We start from the raw sequence: 9199 nt of genomic DNA on the forward strand, positions 1-9199 counted from the left end.
GGTTTATCAATTTTCAGAGAAATGACATTGAGAACTATGAAAGCATTCATAGGCTTCTTAAACAACACTTGTTACTAAAGTATTGGAAGCAAAATATGATTAAAATCTAAAAATGTTTCTTGAAACAATGTTTTCTTATGGTATTACTGTTGTGTTGCTTACAATAATTATGATAATGAAGCTAATTCAATTTAAACTATATTCTCCTGGGTGGATATCTTAAACCCTTTCACTGCAATTCTCAAGCCCAAATGCAAAACCAATAATAGAACATAAAGGCCTGGGTGGCTCTCCTTTAAATAATAACATGCCAGTGGTTCTCTTTGTTGACTGGCATATTTCCATTCCCACAGAGAGCCAAACTGCCCCACACATTTAGCTGCAACACTAAAGGGGTTTCCTCATGACATGTTACAATCTAAAAATAAAATAAAGCTTAAGTTTCAGAATGTTATGCTACAATGATTTACATTGCCAGATGGGGATGCTATCAAATTAACACATTTGCAAAGTGTTTCACAAGTCATAAAATGAACATTGCACATAATTCAATGCAGTATTTAACAGATCTACTGTGATTATCCAAAAATCTTAAATAAGTCAATTGAAAAAGGGCTCATGTATCATCTATTCCCAGTAACAAAGCTCTGTCTTATATTGAGTTGAGATAATCCAGATGTTCTTATCTCAAAGCATTATAAACTATGTTAAATATTTGTACCCATATTTTGCTTATTGTAGCTTAAGCAGATTTAAGAATACAAAAAAAAAAAAAGTAATCGTTAAATTAATTTATTTAACTCAGACAATAACTCTACTTGCTGTCGGTTCACTATAGTCTCGACAAGCGAGATGTTTTATCAAGAGTATATTACAATATTAAAAATAGTATGTTACAGTATTATACACAGTATATATATATATATATATATATATATATATATATATATATATATATATGTTACGGTAAAGGTTTTAGTATTGGCAAATCCCAACATTTACGGTAAATGTTCGAAATAAACATGCTAATGCTTTACTGCAGACATTTACCAGTAAATCTAAAGAAAAAACAATGTCCGAAAAGCAATATATTTCTTCATAATTCCGGACATTTACCAATAAGCTTTGGTAAATCATAAGATTAACCAGTAAATGTCCGAAATGCAATATATTAGTAATAACCATTTGAATAAAAAATTCAGAGACAGCTGTAAACATTTAAAATATATATTATAAAATCAAGATGTTGAAGCTTGGTGAAACAAACAAACTTAAACATGTAAAAGGTAATAAGCAATTACAAGAACCTTAAAAGCCTTTAATTATCATTATTTCATTATTAGCTTCTATGATCAATATTCTGTTCTGGCTTATTCACAGGGCCGCCGAGAGCTGTCATGGGCCCCGGGGAAGCATTGGTATGTCCCGCTGCCACCCCTGCACCCCCCCCCATGGTACTACATTCATCCGACTTTGTAGTATACTGTAGTCTAAACCAAGCTTCTAAACCAAGCAATGATACTTGCAATCTTAGCAGTGTCTGAGGAAGATCATTTCAACCGATACAGTATTTTGATAATGAGTTTGAAGGAAACTGTCAACGACGCGTAGAAGTTTCAATATCTCAGTTAAAATCTGCAGAAGGATAGTTTACACGTTCTCAAAGTAGCTATGTTTAGTTATTTACAGTATTCAAACTTTTTTTTAGGTAAGTGAATAAATATTTTTAATAATAATAAATAATTCATACTGTGGTATATATTGTGCAACTTTAGGGTTCTTTTAAAGTTTTTAAAAGTCTTTAAAAAATACATAAAATTGCTATGCCTTTTTTTCAGCTTTTTGGTGTAGTAAAATTTGAAATGCGAAAGTTCAAATCACTGTGTGAAAGGAAGTGTTTGACAGCGCCTGGATACACAATCATTACACAACAGAAGCACATCAGTTCCCCCTTCGAGGCGTTGGGCCCCGGGGAAATTTCCCCATCCTTCCCGCCCTCTCGGTGGGCCTGCTTATTCATAGCTACTTTGTATCTTGTTATTGTAAAAAACAAAACAAAAAATAATAATAAAAAACTGGGTCCAGCCATACACGGTTGCGTTTGTTCATTCCATAAACCCTGACATTATGGGGTTTTGTTCTGTACAACCAGTGAATTTTTCAAGATTATGGATTATGTTTACACCAGTCACATCTGATTCTGTATGCCTGCTTGTGTACCTCTCTTGCAATGTAATCTTCTACCTGTACTGAAGGTCATCTGCCTGTATGGTGGATATGCTATGAACTTTATGAAAACAGTGTACATTAATTCAGGACTCCACACAGAGAAGTAAGCACATCATTGATATGTTTAACCAATTTAATTTATTTTTTGTGTGTATAGATATACATACAGTTTTAAACCATGGAGAATCTTGCTACCTCGGGTAGCCATTTTACACACCTCATTTATATGCACTGGGCAGTATAGACTGCCCTTTTCATTTCAGGGTTTATTACAATACCATAGGACAAATAAACAACCACAAAAAAATATTCACAGTCAGAGAGGACAGAGAAAACAGCAAAGGGTAGGACCTCTTAAGGCTTGGAGTATAATTAACTAAAGCTCAAACAAACAGTAGAGTTCTGTCAAGGTCAGTACAGCAACCATTCACACGCCAGCTTGTCTCTCTCAAGATGAATATTATGGACACAGGATGTGTGTAGTAATCTTCATTGGTTACTGGAGTCGCTCAGATTCCCTGTAGCATTAGCACTCAGACTTGACAGGGGATTGCTATATGAGAGTTAAGACAGAACTCTGAACCACTGATTGCACGCTTCATACAAAGTTTGGGGTGATCTAGAGAAAAAAAATAATAAATTGCTTTTTTTTTTTTAAACTTTTTGTGAGCTATTTTTGCAAAAGCTCCCCTGTATGTAAATGAATGCCGAGACACTTTTTTTTTTTTTTAATTTAGGTAACATCAACCATACCAATACTTTACCTAGATTGCTCCAGTAAAAACCCAACTGTATAAATGGGTAATTGTATGTAAAAATAATGTGTAAAAAATAATGTAATTGTATGTAAAAATAATGTGATATCTTGTAACAATTGTAAGTCACCCTAGATAAGGGCGTCTGCTAAGAAATAAATAATAATAATAATATTGAGAACAAAGTATGGTAGAAACTCAATATAGTGATGGGTTTGAGATTTGTCCTGGCATACAGCTGTGTGGACGTGAACAATGTTAGACATAGACTTGTGTCTGGAAAAATTGTATACATGATATAAAGTTGGGGAATGAATACAATAGGTCTTTTATTTCTTCAGAATGTTCTAGCTGTCACTATCTGTAACTGCAAGTTGCTAAGAAACTAGATAAACATTTTGCTTGCATCTTCACTTTTCTTAGACAATGCAAAGTACTAGCCACTGTACGATAGAAATACAAGGTTACTATAAAAAGCTTATTAACATGTGATTGGTACAAGTAGAATACTTGTAAAGACTTGATTGGTTACTGCCTTGTGTAGAATCATGCCTGTTTAGCTATATAAACTCATTGTTTCTGCCTGCGAGCAGAGAACTCATGGGTTAACTAGAAGAACTTATGTTCGGTTGCCTTCTGATTGTCTCTCCCTGCAATTGCTGGAATGATAATAAAGTGCACTGAAGAACTTGAATAGTAGATATAGGTTAAATCTGTTTTCCATAGGGACTGTCACATATCATATTGGATAAAGGCGTCTGCTAAATAAACAAATAATAAAATTAATATCTAAAATCTAAAATGTATTGCTTATCCATTTTGGTTCTTAGTTTAGTTGTTACAGTACATGCAGCCAAACTGAGGGTAGAAGGTAGTTTTTAGAAATAGTTCCATTTTCCCAGGACCCCTCACATTTTGGCTGTCTTATCAAGAGTTCATACAGAGGTGAGCCTAAATTCTACACTTAACACATAAACAGGACAAAACATCAAGAGTTTCTGAAAACAGGAAGAGGCTATTTTTATTTAGGGGAAGATTCTGTAGGAACATTAAGTTTACTATAATTTTATGCAAAGTTGCATTTGACTAGTTCAAATTGAAGAAGTTCGACAAGATTGAGGAATTATAATGAACAATACAATCAAACATCTGTATATACAGACGTGCTCAAATTTGTTGGTACCCTTACAGCTCATTGAAATAATGCTTCATTCCTCCTGAAAAGTGATGAAATTAAAAGCTATTTTATCATGTATACTTGCATGCCTTTGGTATGTCATAGAATAAAGCAAAGCAGCTGTGAAAAGAGATGAATTATTGCTTATTCTACAAAGATATTCTAAAATGGCCTGGACACATTTGTTGGTACCCCTTAGAAAAGATAACAAATAATTGGATTATAGAGATATTTCAAATTAATTAGTTTCTTTAATTAGTATCACACATGTCTCCAATCTTGTAACCTGTCATTCAGCCTATTTAAATGGAGAAAAGTAGTCACTGTGCTGTTTGGTACCATTGTGTGCACCACACTGAACATGGACCAGAGAAAGCAAAGGAGAGAGTTGTCTGAGGAGATCAGAAAGAAAATAATAGACGAGCATGGTAAAGGTACAGGCTACAAGACCAAGGCTACAAGACCATCTCCAAGCAGCTTGATGTTCCTGTGACAACAGTTGCAAATATTATTAAGAAGTTTAAGGTCCATGGAACTGTAGCCAACCTCCCTGGGCACGGCCGCAAGAGGAAAATCGACCCCAGAGTGAACAGAAGGATAGTGCGAATGGTAGAAAAAGAACCAAGGATAACTGCCAAAGAGATACAAGCTGAACTCCAAGGTAAAGGTACGTCAGTTTCTGATCGCACCATCCGTCGCTTTGTGAGCGAAAGTGGGCTCCATGGAAGAAGACCCAGGAGGACTCCAGTTTTGAAAGAAAAACATAAAAAAGCCAGACTGGAATTTGCTAAAATGCATATTGAGAAGCCACAATCCTTCTGGGAGAATGTCCTTTGGACAGATGAGTCAAAACTGGAGCTTTTTGGCAAGTCACATCAGCTCTATGTTCACAGACGAAAAAATGAAGCTTTCAAAGAAAAGAACACCATACCTACAGTGAAACATGGAGGAGGCTCGGTTATGTTTTGGGGCTGCTTTTCTGCGCCTGGCACAGGGTGCCTTGAATCTGTGCAGGGCACAATGAAATCTCAAGACTATCAAAGCATTCTGGAGCGAAACGTACTGCCCAGTGTCAGAAAGCTCTGTCTCAGTCGCAGGTCATGGGTCCTCCAACAGGATAATGACCCAAAACACACAGCTAAAAGCACCCAAGAATGGATAAGAACAAAACATTGGACTATTCTGAAGTGGCCTTCTATGAGTCCTGATCTGAATCCTATCGAACATCTATGGAAACAGCTGAAACTTGCAGTCTGGAGAAGGCACCCATCAAACCTGAGACAGCTGGAGCAGTTTGCTCAGGAAGAGTGGGCCAAACTACCTGTTAACAGGTGCAGAAGTCTCATTGAGAGCTACAAAAAACGTTTGATTGCAGTGATTGCCTCTAAAGGTTGTGCAACAAAATATTAGGTTAGCGGTCCCATCATTTTTGTCCATGCCATTTTCATTTGTTTTCTTATTTACAATATTATGTTGAATAAAAAATCAAAAGCAAAGTCTGATTTCTATTAAATATGGAATAAACAATGGTGGATGCCAATTACTTTTGTCAGTTTCAAGTTATTTCAGAGAAAATTGTGCATTCTTCGTTTTTTGTGGAGGGGTACCAACAAATTTGAGCACGTCTGTATTTATATATATATATATTTATGAACCCATTTGAAAGGCCAAATTTACTGAACCTTTGCTCTAGCGCATTGTATTTAAATATTTGTATTGAATTGTCATTAATGTATAACAATAACAATCAATAGCAGATGAAAAACAAGCTTCTCAAGAGGAACTAAAAATAACTGAGAAAGAAGAAAAAGGGAGAAAAAGATAAGAAAGGAAAGATAAGAGAAGGAAGAGAGAGAGAGAGAGTCACGCTTTCAATGACAGGAGATTGTAAAATTATGGGATTGGAGTCAGCCTGAATTGGTCAACATACAGCAGAAAAGGTTGCAATGTCTTGAAGAATTTATCCCTGTATCCCCTCAGGGTGTATTTGATTTTTTCCAATTTCAGGAAATATAAATCATCCCTAACCCAATGTACAGTATGTGAGAGGGTGGGGCAGCTGACTTCCAGACCATCAAAATCAGCCGTCTTGCCAACAAGGTGGAAAAGGCCAGGGTGTCAGATTGTAACTTTGTTAAGAAAGTATCACTGGGCACACAACACCAATGAGATCTGTAAGTGGGGAAGGATTAATGGGTACTTTAAGAACTTTATAGTGTCTCAAAAACAGCCCAGGACAGGTCTAGTGCATATGTATGAGTGAGGCAGGTTCTGGCTTGCACCTGTCACAGGTGGGGTCCTATCTGGGTAGATTTTAGTCAATCTAACTTTCAGATGTAGACCATGTACAATTTCAACTGCAGCATATCATTCCCATTCAACCTTGCATGTAAATATGAAAAGATAAAGCATATGCTCATGAAATACAGATGTTTTGTTGCTACTGAATACCAATGTTGCAAACAGCAAAACAATAAAAACTACACAGACATCTCAATTCACATTAATCTTTCTTTATTGTAAAAGTTGATAGTTGTTAGTTGATAATTGTGCCCAAAGGTATTTGAAGATGATAGTCTGAGGACGAGGGAATGCCACATAACTGCTACACTCCCCACAAAACATTGTTTAAATGTAATAGACATTACAAATCACATGTGAAGGATATGGATCATTTGATACTAGCAGTATAAGCCATAATCGCATAAACACTGTTTAAATTGTTTATGGGAACACAGCAGGGAGCTAAAGGGAGGTTGTGATTTATTTTTCTAACAGAAGCTTAAACTATCCTGAAAACACATGTGATCTCTTTCAGTTCACAGAAACATGTGCAGAGGAAATAATCAGACAGAAGGTTATTAAAGCTTTCAAACAAAACTAAGTTAATTTCCAGGAATTTAAACAAATAAATAAATATACGCAGTGATAAACTAATTTTTTTTTTTCACCAGCTCTCGTCTTCTGCGCCCCCTGTCAGAGGTTACCAGCACATGACAGTGAGCGTCTTCTCCACTTACTCGATTTAGAGCAGTGCATTCTTCACAGCACTGACCGTCCGTTCAGTGCGTTGATATCAATGGAGGGTGCGGCGCATTCGACAGTAGAGAAAGACCACCAGAACAAGGGTGACAAGGGACCCCAAGGAGGCAACTCGACCTTTGCCCCTGGTCCAAAACCCCATCCTGAGGAAGAGGCATGTGATCTGATAATCTTGGTGTCAGCTTGCGCCATATCAGCGTGTACCTCAGCCATCATTGCTTTGTGTTGAGCCTTGTCCAGAGGAGTTTTCATCTTCTGTATCGTTTGGAGGAGGGCTGAGTGATCAAGAGTCCCGGCCAGAGTCCACATATAAGCATGGTAAAGCATATATGGTTTTAGAACCTATGCAGTGTGAGATATTGGTGGAACTTTGCCTATGTTATATGGAAAGGTGAGTGCGATCAGAAGTAATACACCAGTGAGTACGGTTCTGATGCACGACCCGCTCAAAGCCTTTAAGAGGCCTAACAATAGCAAGCAACAATATTTTAACAATTAACAATTATTACCCACCCAACCTACAGTGGCTAGCATATGTACATGATTACCTTGTTGCATTGCTAAATGTCGGACAGCTATCATTGCCCTCGGTTATAAGTTTGTGGTGTTATAAGGGCCCCAGAATGGACGGGTGAGTACAGCATCCCATACTTCAGCAGCCCATTCTATCCGTAAGCCACCTTCAATAGTTGCTCGTATTTGAGCTCTATGATTCACTGGCAGTTGTCCGGACAGTAAATCAGTAATATCCCTTTCAAATTGGTTTACCATAGCAGTCCCATCCTATAACATCTTTCTTCATGCTGAGTAACATTATCATTCATAAGCACAATTAATAACACTCTAATAGATCCTAAGGTTATATTTATAGCTTCAGCATTGTTGTGTATAGCCATAGCAGCTTCTGCTAACCCTTTAGCTGCATACATATGGGTGCTGTCATCATATTGACGTTGAAACTATGCATTGATTTAGATAAGATTTCACGCCGCTGTCTACCTCTGGTTTTTCCGTCCAGGGTGACCTTACTTTGTAGGACATATCGTTTAATGGTGTCATTAACCTGACCCATAAACAGTTGACACAGAGTAGAAAAGGTAGACAAAATAAATTGACATAAACCTGAACCCAGTGTCAGATATCGTTTTCTAATAAATCCAGAGGTTCCCCAATTTCAATCAGACCGTGTGATGGAGGTGCATATGTATGTGGACATGGAGGACATTTGTTTTCCCTGTGAATCAGTCACCCAAAGGAAACAAGACCCCACCCTTGGGTCCCTCACTATCCTCAGGACAAATCGTGATTCACTCCACACCTCTTAGCCTGATTAAGCTGCCACATGCCTAGATGCCACACCCCATACAGATCCTCCGGACCATATGCGTGTGGCAACCAGCGTATGATCGTATCTTTTCAGTCCCGCAGGACGTTCCCTCCCTGGCACTGAGGGTATTTTAGTCTCATAAAGTGTAACGTATGATTAACAACATATATGGGGTCAGCTTCTACTTGTGAGGTGAGAGGGACATGTGTGTAGTTTGCATCCCAAGGATATTGCCTAGTCATATCAATCCATTGGGGATGGGTTCCACCTCTGGGCCAGCCCGGTAGTCGTTGGAGCTCACTCTGGTGGAGAAAAATAATTTGTTAAGTACACCTCCGTCCCTCGCTGCTCCTCCTGCAATGAGACATTACATTACATTATTGTTTATACAGTTTAGTCTGGGTCTTGTGAACCCATTGTCCTTGGTCTCCCTTTTGTATATAAACACTGGTAGGGGAGTTACACTCTCTCAATATCCCTTGCTGAAGCAGATCCTGTATGATGCCTCATACAGCTTCTACTGCTTCAGCTTTGACTGGATACTGACGTTGGGGGGTGTGGTTCTCCTTCCACTGTGATTTCCACACCCCTAGCCTTCCCACAGTCATTGCTGGCACGCCCATACATGCGGATACTTTTCAGATACCCGTTGTACTTCCAGACTCAACT

The sequence above is a fragment of the Acipenser ruthenus genome, chromosome 4 (genome assembly GCF_902713425.1).
Source record: "Acipenser ruthenus chromosome 4, fAciRut3.2 maternal haplotype, whole genome shotgun sequence".
Classification (NCBI taxonomy): Eukaryota; Metazoa; Chordata; class Actinopteri; order Acipenseriformes; family Acipenseridae; genus Acipenser; species Acipenser ruthenus.